This window comes from Festucalex cinctus, chromosome 1 (assembly GCF_051991245.1).
Source record: "Festucalex cinctus isolate MCC-2025b chromosome 1, RoL_Fcin_1.0, whole genome shotgun sequence".
NCBI classification, from domain to species: domain Eukaryota; kingdom Metazoa; phylum Chordata; class Actinopteri; order Syngnathiformes; family Syngnathidae; genus Festucalex; species Festucalex cinctus.
In genome coordinates, this window is record NC_135411.1 from 16,704,738 (window position 1) to 16,718,214 (window position 13,477).

Genomic DNA, 13,477 nt, shown 5'->3' on the forward strand with positions numbered 1-13,477 from the left:
GTAGAGCTCAGGTGATGACAGCCCGTGATGATAATGTTTTACTCGTGTTGTAAATTTCTTCGGTAGGGTCGGGGAAAACAAACTGTCCGTCAAATATCCATCCAACAAGGCTACACTGTCTTAAAACGCTTCATGCACAGGTCTGAGAGTATGGAAATAAGATGGTTGTACCTGAGCGCAGGGGTTAGCCTTGCTAGCTTCGGTTATTCTGATAACCTCTAATATGACATTACCAGTGAAACCATGAAACTAACTGTGAAGAATGAGTGCAGTGGTGCAAACTGAAACTCCATATTCAAGAGTGTGGTGTATGGCTTTAAGCCATTGTTTATGGTCGCAGGGTTGTGACGTCACGGCGACCGGGGCCCAAGTCAGTGGAATGAGAAAATAAAACGTTAAGTGAGCACAAATCGTCGTCCGCTCGTTATTGAGGCATAACACGAGGATGGAGCCTTCGCTTGCAGTCCCGCCTCCCTTCCTTTCTCTACCTGGCGAACCGCCGGTTCCGTGGCCTCGCTAGTATAAGTCATTTATGACGTTTATCGAGGCTATTGGCTTAGCCGAACTCTTCTTGGACCCGTACCGAAGTTTGATGACTGTGTGGAATTGCTGTCCGGACATTTCGCTTCTCCACAGAGCGTTATAGTACGCCACATTGTCTTTCGCCAACGCATACAGAGGCCGGGTGAGTCCATTCACCATTACGTTGCCGACCTCCGGGGTTTGGCTAGTCTGTGCAAATTTGGAACTTTGGAAGAGGAATTGATTCGGGATCAATTGGCAGAGCACACGACCAGTCCCCGACTGCGGGAAAAACTGTTTATGTCACCGGACGACACGACTCTGTCGAAGGCAGTGGAGTTAGCTTTTCAGCTCGAGTTGGCTGCTAAATTGACGTCTCAGCTAGCGGCTCCGGGCCCGCTCTCCCCACCCCCCGCCCCACTGCGCTGGCACAGACGGTAGCTCCGACTGCACCTCTCTCCGAGCCGTTTCCTCCCCCCGACGAGTTTGAGGTGAACATCGCGGGACGCCGGGACGCTACACCCCAGCAGCAATGTGGGAACTGCGGATCAACCATCTCACCCCACACGAGCACCCGACTGCCCAGCCACGGGGCAGCGGTGCCAACGCTGCGGTAAGCTGAACCACTTTTTCCGCGTGTGGCGTTCTACGCCGTCCCCTGCAGCCCCCCTACCTAGTTCATCCACAACAACTGTCCATTCAGTCAGCTCCAGCACCTTGCCATTTAAGTGGTGCACGGTGGAACTAGAGGGTGTTGAACTTTCACTACTACGAGACACATCGGCTTCCAGATCCATTCTGAACGAGTCCACAGTGCGCCAACTTTTCCGTCGGATGTTGATAAAGGCTGGAGCGGAAGATCTATACGGCTACGGGCACGCTAAGATTGGCATGGTGGGCATTGCCACCTTTGCTGTGTGTTACGGCTCCACAGTCCTACCAAAATTCACCTTCCAGGTGTCTCGCCAGGGTGCCAACCTCCTCGGTTTCGACCTATTCTGCGCCCTGGGCTTCTCTATCAAAGATAACCTGGGTGCCACCGTACTGAAAGTGGCCACGCCATGGTTACACCGCTGGCCATCCCTGGTCACGGGGCTTGGCTGCCTCACTACCTTTGATCACCAGCCGGTTGTAGATCCAGCTGTGACCCCAGTCATCCAACCTCTGCGGCAGCTTCCCCTGGCCCTGCGTGATGATGTCACGGCTGAGCTGCACAAACTTCGTGATGCAGGCATCATTGAGCGGGTGGACGCGTCACCGTGGGTCTCCAACCTAGTCGTAACAAAGAAGAGGACGGGTGGCCTGTGGCCCTGCCTCGACCTCAGGTGGGTAAATGAGGCAGTGATCACCAAGTACCCTTTATCCACCACGGAGGAGCTTTCAGCCAAGTTTCACGGTTCATCGGTTTTCTCCAAGCTTGACCTCCGACAGGGATACCTGCAGATTCCTCTCCACCTCGAGATCCGCAACCTCACTGCTTTTGTGACCCACATAGGGGTTTTCAGGTACACCCGCATGCCTTTTGAAATTAGCTCCGCTCCCAGTTGTTTTCAAAAGATTATGTCCACCATCTTCGCTGGCATCCCGGGGTGGTCGTGTACCTGGATGACATCGTGGTGCATGGAGCAACGTCTGAGCTACACAATGACCGCCTCACCAAGGTACTTGATGTGCTCGCTCGACACAACCTCACGCTTAACGGGGACAAGTGCATTTTTGCTTCTTTAGTCATTGTGTTTGTGGGTTTCCCCCTGACCACCGACTGCTTGAGCCCGCTCCACTCCAACATTGACGCTGTCCTGTGCTTGCCTGAGCCCTCCTGCCCCGCCCAGTTGTCGTCCTTCCTAGGGATGACAGCGTTCTACCTGCCTCGTTATTTGGAGATCACTGTCCCGCTGCGTGCTTTCCTCAAACAGGACACGCCCTGGTCCTGGACGCATGAGTGCTCAGCCGCGGTCCGCCGGCGGAAGGCACAACTCACCTCCTCACCGGTGCTCGCCCATTTCGACCTGCAGAGCCCCACATTTGTGACCTACGACACTTCTAACACCACCATCGGCGCCGTCCTGTCCCAGGTCCAGGGCGGGACTGAACGCCCTGTGGTATTTGCTTCATGGTCACTCACATCGACTGAGAAGAAGTACTCAGTGGGGGAAAAGGAGGCCCTGGCTTGCGTCTGGGCATGTGAGCGGTGGCACATGTACCTATACGGACAACATTTCACGCTTCGCACGGATCACCAGGCCCTCACAGCTCTCCTGGCCACATCCAGTTCAGGGCACAAGCTGCTCCGTTTGTACCGTTGGTTAGAGAGATTGCAGGCTTATAACTTCAAGACGATGTTCACACAAGGCAGGGACAACGTCATGGCTGACATGCTCTCCAGAGCCAAACCCGACCACTCTGAGGTCTTCATGCTGCACGAACCCCTCCAGGCTGCTGTATCTGCAGGATCTCCAGACGGCATCCGCACAGGACCCAATGTTCTCCCAGCTTCGCACGTTCATCCAGGAGGGATGGCCTTCTAAGGTGCCGGAGGAGCTGGCTGCCTACCACCAGGTCAGAAACAACCTTTCCTGCTGGAATGACGTCTGCGTTGCAAGGTGGCGATGTGCAATGATTCCCAGTGCCCTGCGTGGGCACATCCTGGCCATGGTCCACGAGGGTCACCTGGGAGTCGTCAGAGTGGAACAGCGCTGCAGGGGCTTGGTTTGGTGGACAGGTATCAACATGGACATCGAGACCATGGTGAAGGACTGTGTAGCCTGCCTCACCAGCGGCAAGACGGGTATGACACGGCCACCACCGTTGCAGCCCCTCGCGTGGCCAGCTGCTCGGTGGTCCCACATCCAGGTGGACATCTATGGGGACCTGCATGGCTTTCCCCAGCACCAACGATTCCTCCTGGTGACCTATGACCTGCGCTCCAAATGGCCGGAAGTGCGTCCTGTTGGGTCTGTAACCACCCAGGTGGTCACTGACTTCCTCTCCTCTCGCTTCGCCCGCTGGGGTGTGCCCGACACCATCACTACCGACAACGGCCCCCAATTCATCTCGGCGGATTTCACCTCTTTACTGATTACAAATCCTCTTCTGTGTGGTGGACGCCAAGTTCGGCTGAGCCACAGACTGTGATTGTGACATAAAACCCAACGATAGCCAATTAAGAAGTGACCTGCAGCTCACGCCCTTGCCGAATGCAAGTGGAAGTTAGCAGTGGTTAGCATGTCTCAACCACTCTGCGGACATCACTGTCATCTGATTTGTTAAAAAATGTTAGCAAGTGACTGACTAACGTGATCAATGAACTTTGAAGGTGTTCTCAACATTTTGAACATGTGCGCCATCATTAAAACATGTTGCCATTCACACTCCGTGATATCATCCTAAACATTTTCGAGTCATTGTTTTGCTGTAGACAGAGGGCCTCTGTGCACGTGTGTGGGTGTGTTTGTGCGTGTGTGGCTCGACGGCGCACCTGTCTGCCTCCAGGCTGTGCAGTCTACTGCAGCCTTTCATTTCTGGCTGGCGTTGGTGCGCTAACGCATTAGCGGGCTTGTTGTGGCACCTTATTGAAGGCCTCTGACCGGCTGCCTGACAGGGTCAGAGGTGTCAAACTGCTCGCGCTGACATCAGGACAGACACGTAAGGGCATGGGCGAATTAGTGAGCTACCTGAGTCAATTATTATATATATATTATATTATATTATTATGTATATTTTGAATTTAAAAAAGGAACAGAATTTGTTTTGTTCAATGTATCAGTGTGAATGAATAGGGAATTTTTGTGTGGCTATGTTTCTGTTGAAAATATTTAATATTTAGTCAGTTTTTGTCAAGCTGAGAATTGTTCCTTAAGTGAATTGAATTAGATGAGTGTTTTGAATTTCAAATGACAATAATTTGAATTATGTTGATTGTCCCATGAAGACTGAATGAATGAAATGAACGAATGCAATTGTTTGAAAATGTTGAGTTTTGTAAAAAAAAAAAAAAAAAAAACTTTTTGTCATCAGAAAATGAATATCCTGTAAGGCGTGAAGTTTCAGAATATGTTGACATTGTGATGATGTGAATCGGATGAATTATGTGGAAGGAGATGAAAGCCAAATAATGGGCGGAAGAAAAATATATAATAATTTAATTCAATTTTTCAATTCAATTTTATTTCACTCTTTAAAGTAAAAGACATGAAAGGGGACAGAAAGAAATAGAACTTATGTCTGCCCCTAACACAAAATGAATGACAGCGAGTTGTCAACTTGTCAAGATATATATATATATATATATATATATATATATATATATATATGTATATATGTATATATATATATATATATATATATATATATATATATATATGTATATATAAAATTAATAACCTGTAAGGCGTGAAGTTTCTGAATATGTTGAAATTAGAATTATGTAATTTGAATGAGTTATGTCGAAGGAGATGTAAACCAAAATAATGGGTGGAATAAAAATCGGGATCACGTATGAATGCAAAGAAATCATTTTTATAATCAGAAAACTAACAGCCTGTAAGGTGGAAAGTCTCTGAATAGGTTGAAATTGGAATGATGTGAATCGGATGAATTATGTGGTAGGAGATGCAAACCAATAATAATGGGCGGAAGAAAAATAGGAATCACGTGTGAAAGCAAAGAAATCATTTTTGTAATCAGAAAATTAATAGCCTATAAAGCATGAGGTTTTGGAATATGTTGAAATTGGAATGATGTGAATCGGATGAATTATGTAGAAGGAGATGCAAGCCAAAAATAATGGGCGGAAGAAAAATAGGGATAACGTGTGAATTCTTATGCAAACGTGAATGCAAAGAAGTGATTTTAAAAAATAACGTCATACACAGAATGTGTATTCATTTTCCTTGTATTGTACAAAATTTAAATGTGATATTTTTGTGAAAGTGAAAATGTCTTATCTTTTTTTTTTTGCAAATAACTTTATTAGTCATTACAAACATTTAAAATTGATGCATTTGTAATGTTGTTTTTTGTAGTTATTTTACTCAATTTAATTATTTAGTTTGTTTTTCATCATGTTTGTTCAAGTTTTATTCAATAGTTATTATTTGTATCCATGCCAGTATTTTTAAATAAAATACATTGACAATATAATGCATGTATGAATGTGCAAATTTCTCGGACTAGGACAGTTCGAAAATAGAGCTAAACCATTATTTAGATCAGTGGTTCTCAACTGTGGCCCTTGAGTACCCCTATCCAGCCTTTTCTTCCATGTCTCCCACAGTCAACTCGGGTGTTTCAAACGATCATCTAATCAGGAAGCTCTGCATGAAGCCTGATAACAATCATCAGCAGTGTTGGTTGAGGGAGACATGGAAAACGGGCTGGATAGGGGTACTCAAGGACCGGGGTTGAGAACCAGTGATTTAGATGACCTGTTGCCACATAGATTTGAAATATTTGTGACTGTTTCTGTGCAGGATTTACATCCTAGTAATCATGTCAACTCCTCGGAGAATATATCCAAGAATATATCCTCAACTGCTTTTTATCTTATCCTTTAATCCCAGGCCTCTGCCAGTGGTAACAGTTTGGAACATTTGTCCTGGCCAGTGAAGTGGACATGGAGTGTCATACGGTGAAAAACGGCTTGACGCAAGCCAAGAATGTTGGGTGTCTCTTTCAAAGTGCTGTAATGAGATGTTTTCTCTGCTCAAGCGGGTTTGTATTGTGACACCAACGATGTCCCGCAAAGAATACATGTGAGTGAGTGACACACAGGACATGATCGTAGAGATGATTTTCAAACTCACACTTATAGAACAAGATAACAACAATCATTTAAAAAAAAAAAAAAAATGTCGAGCCACCCTGCTGACCAAGACCTTCCAATTAGGGCTAATGTTATATATATTAACCCTTCGCCCCACTTCGCACCCTCCCCGGCTTGACTTTATTGAGGCAGCGGCGAGGGGGTCGGTAGGGGGGTATGTGGCGGCCTCAATAAAAACAACACTAAAAAGCAATTACAGTGCTGTGAAGAATGGAACTTGTCAGTAATTTGCCGGCTAAAAAGCGAGGAGATTGCAGGTCTGGGGCCGATTGGAATTCTGAGCTTGCAGTGTAGTGTGGGAAAAGCAGTGGGAAGGCAAGCGCCGCCCTTTGTCAGCTAATTACTGGAACTAGCAGAGGCCAGCGCCAGGCCCAGCTAATGATAACCCCGCTCCTGCACACCCCCTTCAACGCGCACCACCCCCCTCCCGCCCGCTCATCACCTTGTCATTGATACGGCTCATCTCGCCCACTCGGGTCACCGCTGCCGTGCCCGGAGGATGCTAGTGTGGCCAAAAATTGGACTGATGTAAGATTACTACAGTAAATTCACGATATTCACCAGTTAGTTAGTTAGTTAGTTAGTTGGAAACTAGGAATCAAGTAAAAGTAAAAAGTAGTTGTGCAAAAATTACTCAAGTAGGAAAAAATACTACGAACGGGTGAGTAACTTCAAATTTATTATTTAATTAGAGCATGAATGTTGAGTACACATACATCTCAAGATTTATGTATTTCAATTATATAAAATTTCCATCGATTTGAATTACTGGTATTTCAAACTGAATACAATCATGCCAATAAACTTTATGTGCTGAATATTTGCCAGGCAAATGTACCTAAATGAATGGAGATGGACGGACGGACGGACGGACGGACAGACGGACGGACGGACGGACGGACAGACAGACAGACAGATCTGCTTCAGCGTCACCCCCAACAGAAATTCTTAATGCAATCATATGGCGAATTTGAACAGGTTTATTAAAAAAAAAAAAAAAAAAAGAAAAGTGCAGCACCGCAGCAGCTCCCCATGGAGGTCAATGCGTACATTTAAATGTAGTCCTTGGCAATCACAATAATATTACAGGGGAAACCTGTTGGATGATAGCTCATTAATTCATTTCATTTAGGTGCAATCCTGTGCGGGAGAAACGCACTTGACTGAGGATGAAATATAAAAAACCTATATTAAATATAAAAATATTATTCGGGTATAAGAAAAAAAATGGAGCGTAATACATACATGCAGCGATGTGAGCGCATATGACTACGTCTGGTGATGTTGCAAATGTAAGGACGCATTAAGTCGTGTAGGTAGATGAAGGACTTTTTTCGCAAATATTTAATTGCCTGAGCAAAAAAAGCACCTTCATCAATAGGGTCATTGTCAAAATGACATGTCATGCTCGTGACAAAAGTGGACATTACGCTATAGACTACAGGCGTATTTACGCAAAAAGTCGCCACAGCGGACTGAATGAATGAGGAAATGCAATGTTGTGTGTGGCTGAAAGGAGGCGGGGACAGGGAAAAACTTGAGGTTCATTGTGGAAAACCTGCTACCGACCAGGTTAGGTTGATGGACCATCTTACTCCAGTAACTGACCGACAGCTTAAATGACCTCTTTTTATGAAACAGGCTAGAGTTCCCTCTTATCCTCTTGTTTCAGTTACCTCCCTGTTTGATACGGAAGACGCAGAGTTTCCCACATGTCACCGTTTCTTGATGCAGGATTCTCACTAAACCTGCTTTGTGTTGTTGGTGTTGTTCTTCTTCTTTCTTCTTCTTCTTCTTCTTCTTCTTTCTTCTTCTTCTTCTTTTTCCTCTTCTTCTTCTTTTTCCTCTTCTTCTTTTTCCTCTTCTTCTTCTTCTTCTTTTTCCTCTTCTTTTTCTTCTTCTTTTTCTTCTTCTTCTTTCTTCCTTCTTCGTTTCCTCTTCTTTTTCCTCTTCTTCTTCTTCTTTCTTCCTCTTCCTCTTCCTCTTCCTCTTCTTCTTCTTCTTCTTCTTCTTCTTCTTCTTCTTTTTCTTCTTCTTTTTCTTCTTCTTCTTCTTCTTTCTTCCTTCTTCGTTTCCTCTTCTTTTTCCTCTTCTTCTTCTTTCTTCTTCTTCTTCTTCTTCTTCTTCTTCTTCTTCTTTTTCTTCTTCTTTTCCTCTTCTTTTTCCTCTTCTTTCTTCTTCTTCTTCTTCTTCTTCTTCTTCTTCTTTTTCCTCTTCTTTCTTCTTCTTCTTCTTCTTTCTTCTTTTTCCTCTTCTTTCTTCTTCCTCTTCTTCTTCTTCTTCTTCTTCTTTTTCCTCTTCTTTCTTCTTCTTCTTTCTTCTTTTTCCTCTTCTTTCTTCTTCTTCTTCTTCTTCTTTTTTTCCTCTTCTTTCTTCTTCTTCTTCTTCTTCTTCTTCTTCTTCTTCTTCTTCTTTTTCCTCTTCTTCTTCTTTTTCCTCTTCTTTCTTCTTCTTCTTCTTCTTCTTTTTCCTCTTCTTTTTCCTCTTCTTCTTCTTCTTCTTCTTCTTCTTCTTCTTCTTCTTTTTCTTCTTCTTCTTTCTTCCTCTTCCTCTTCCTCTTCCTCTTCTTCTTCTTCTTCTTCTTCTTCTTCTTCTTCTTTTTCTTCTTCTTTTTCTTCTTCTTCTTCTTCTTTCTTCCTTCTTCGTTTCCTCTTCTTTTTCCTCTTCTTCTTCTTTCTTCTTCTTCTTCTTCTTCTTCTTCTTCTTCTTCTTTTTCTTCTTCTTTTCCTCTTCTTTTTCCTCTTCTTTCTTCTTCTTCTTCTTCTTCTTCTTCTTCTTCTTTTTCCTCTTCTTTCTTCTTCTTCTTCTTCTTTCTTCTTTTTCCTCTTCTTTCTTCTTCCTCTTCTTCTTCTTCTTCTTCTTCTTTTTCCTCTTCTTTCTTCTTCTTCTTTCTTCTTTTTCCTCTTCTTTCTTCTTCTTCTTCTTCTTCTTTTTTTCCTCTTCTTTCTTCTTCTTCTTCTTCTTCTTCTTCTTCTTCTTCTTCTTCTTCTTCTTTTTCCTCTTCTTCTTCTTTTTCCTCTTCTTTCTTCTTCTTCTTCTTCTTTTTCCTCTTCTTTTTCCTCTTCTTCTTCTTCTTCTTCTTCTTCTTCTTCTTCTTCTTCTTCTTCTTTTTCCTCTTCTTTTTCCTCTTCTTCTTCTTCTTCTTCTTCTTCTTCTATTTCCTTTTTGTGGTTGGCATATACTTTTGGCGCATTATTGCCACCTTCTTTAGCACACTGTAAAGAAAGTTTTTTTTTTATTTTATTTTTTTTTATTTTATTTTATTTTATTTTTTTTATTTCGACATCACCAACATCAAATACAGTACAAACAAATTAAGCACCACAAAATGTTACACACAAGTCGATTACAGCACATACATATACACATACACAAAAAAAAATAATAATAATAAAAATAATAATAATAAAAATAAATAAAAAAATAAGAAAAATAAAAGAAAAAGAACAAGGGGCAGTGTTACTGTAAAGAAAGTGGAGTGGCCACTGGCGGCATTTTTCATGACTAAATCTTCGCCCTCTTCCATTTCTTCTTCTACTGTCTTTGGCAAATACTTTCGATGCATTACCATGAGCGGAAAGAAGGTGGCGGTAATGTACTAAACAGTCAACAAGATTAGCGAACTGGGATGTTGGGTGTCATTCTCAGCTCTAATTTTAATATATACAAGTCACAACTGAGCATAATTTGCAGGACCAAGTGTGGAAAAAAGGTGCCACATATGCTAAGAAAAATATGATACAAATGAAGTACAGATAAATAAGACCAATGGGACAAAAACAAACAAACAAAAAACATGAAAAGTGAAACTGCTGCTAGCAATGCATCTCATCCTACCTGTTCAACTGCTCGGGACTATACACACACGCACACGCACGCACACACTGAGGTGAAAAGGTGACTAATGAGTGATCATGTCTGCCTCCTCCCCATTGCACCTCTGATCCGCTGATGACCCCTCGTCATCCCCTTCAGGCAACCCCATTAAACCCGCGTCTAGGCCGGAGCACCACATCATACATCTACGGTGACGTGATTGATACACACACACACACGCAGGCTCAAGTGCATCAAAATGTCTCCCGTATGGCAAACCCCCAGCGGCCCCTTCTTATCTGGCTGATGTTCTTTTGGAAGGCGTGAGGTGCCGAGAGCTCTTTGTTGGCCACAACAATGCAAACAGACTTCAAAAGGCCACTTTTTACAGGTGTCGCCTCTCTTCACATTTCATTCTGATAAACATTCATCGCATTCAAGGCGGGCGACGCACTTCGCGCCTTCAACAACTCGCCTTCCTCGTTGTGAAAAAGCAAAATATGCCTTCATGACTGCGCCGCCTTTCAACGCTGTCTCGCAAAGGCCACACTGAGATCAAAAGGATTACACAAAAAAATGGTCTCTTATGAGAATGACGTAATCAGTTTTATGAAAATAAATGAAATTAATTTTTTCTTCACGTAACTCTAAAGAAGTCAAAGAAGCCGTGAACCAGGGACGGCTCCGGGACTTTTTCTCTCCCAGGGCTTTGTTAGTGGCTTCACTGATACATTGGGGAGCTGAAAAAAAATATTTATAAATATCAAATTAAATTACAAAGGCTGTGGCTACACAGAAGAAACTCCTGCCCCTTCACCCCCTAGTGTAGCGCCCATCCCTGCCCTGAACAGGATAAGCACTTTGGAAAATGGATAATGTGATGGAAGTCATAATCTTATGAAAATGAAGTCAGATTCTTTTCAAGAAGAAAAATATGAAAATAGTTGCGCTGTCTGAGAATAAGAAGTTTATATTTTGAAAATGTTCTTTTTCTGGTAAAAAAAAAAAACAAAAACAAAAAAAAAAAAACCTAGTCCTTATGTATGTATTTTTTTTTTTTAGATTTTTTTTAGATTTTTTTTTTTTTAAGAGTGTTGTCTAAAACAGTCCATTGACCTTTTTTTTCTTTTTTTTTTGTCCCCCTCCAAACAAAACAAAAGGTTTCATTTCTTGGAGTATGTTTGACAGAAGGAAATGTTGGATTATTTTTTTTGGTTTGTTTATTTCATTTTATTTATTTATTTATTTATTTATTTATTTATTTATTTAAGATATATCTTTATACAGTTGTTCAAAAACTAATGAAGTTGAGTGATGTAAAGTAATTTTCAAGTCAAATTTTTTTTTTCATTTTCTGCAGGAAGAATGTTATCTTATTTTCAAGGTCAAAACGTGATGTTATTGTTTCCATTTGGTCAGACATGTTCTTCTTTTATTCTTCTATTTGCGCGTATGTGACTTGGGTTGTCCTCACCTTGAAATGTTTTCTATTGTCAGCAGTGAATGTCCGAGTGAAGCCACCCCCCCACGCATCACCCCCATAAAATAAAAGAGGCTCAGTGATTGCAATTAAGTCCTTTGTGTTGCTTTTATATGGTTATTGGCTGCTCCCGCTCTCAGTTTGGCCGTGTCAAAGTTCTCACAGTCGGGAGGACATGATTCGTCCTCTGGCAACTATCTGCTAACAATGTCCGTCTCACGTGGGTGACAAAGGAGCGGCGAGGCGGAGGCTCTGCGGTGGCCGGCAGCGAGCCGGCCAGCCAGCTTCCACAACTGTTTCATGTTTTGTTTTTGTTTTTTTTCCCCCTTTTTGGACCTGTTTGCATCCTCATTCATTTTGGCGGCAACGCTGTCAAAGCTGCTGCTTACTTCAAGCTTCCTCGCGGACTCAATTTGTGAAAATAATCATCAGTCGTTCACTTGCTTGATGAAATACAGCCTTCAATATATTTGGTTGGTTTGTAGAGTAGTTGTGCATGAATGAGAAGAACTCTTTGACTTTTTGAATGGAGTGTGATAATGTGGGTAGATCGGAATGAGATGAGGCGTCTGGTGGTGACATTGTGGCAGGCCCCAAAAACCACTATGAGGGGTCCATAGGCTGAGCTGGAGCACTGGTGGGCTCTATTCACCACTTGGGACCTCTAATCTTTCTTTTATTCTTCTTCTTCTTCCACTAATCTATTTCTAAACTCTTTTTTTCCCTTCATATAGTGCACAACATAAAAGCTAAAAAAAAAAAAAAAAAAAAAAAATCCATTGAATGCATGATTGTATTTACAGACAATAATGAGTGAAAATAGTTAACCTGTTATGGTAAAAATGGTTTGCTGTCGCGTTTCAGTGCAATAGGAAGGCACGAACGTGTGGATTAAACTGTTAGGTCATTTCTTTATTGATTTTATCACTCATGGCTCAAAGACCTTTGGAAAGAAATTGGCAGTAACCAGTGCCACAGTCATTTATGTTTGGGAAGTATCAAAGGTTTTAAGTGTAATATTTGTTTAAGGCAGCTATTCACTGCCATTGCCAAGTATAACTTCTCTTTTTTTTTTTTTTTTTTTTTTTCCTAACAGGGTCAGGTGTTTCTGCTCCGCTGTAAATTTCAAACTTGGAAACAACTTTACTGATGCCACAATTTATATGAGATCGGCTGCATTTTGTGCAGCCTACATTTTTCTACTGTTCAGATTCGGTGTATATATAACTATTAAACACAATATCGTGTAAGTATTGAATATTTTTAATTTTCAGAAATGGCTGGCAGTGAATGAGGTAAGATAGCAGTTCATTTTATGCACATAAAGAACATATGTATTTATTTATTTTTTTTAATCAGTTTAACCATGTAGTTATTAAGAAAAAAACAACAACACTTTTTTTGGTCGTTTATTTTGTTTTATTTTGTTGTTACAGAGTTAAAAATCTACAAGGGCCGATAATGCCTGTGGGCATCCAGTGTGAGACCAGAAATGGGGCCAAGGAGGCATACAGTGTTTGGGGACATGGGGCCAAAACCTTGTACCTCCAAAATCGTCGCTTTTCAGGTTTGAACATGATTTTTCAACCATTAGCATTGCATCATCAAGGAATTGGTCAATAACGTAAAAATGACACCTACACGTGTGGACTGACCAAAAGTACAAATTTTTGAAAAACAAAAACAAAACAAAACGAAATTTGCCAAATTGTGACTTACGAGGTTTTCGGCCCGACACCGGCGATATATACTACACACGCATACACACACGCACACACTCATATATCATTCATATATCATTCATATATATATATATATATATATATATATATATA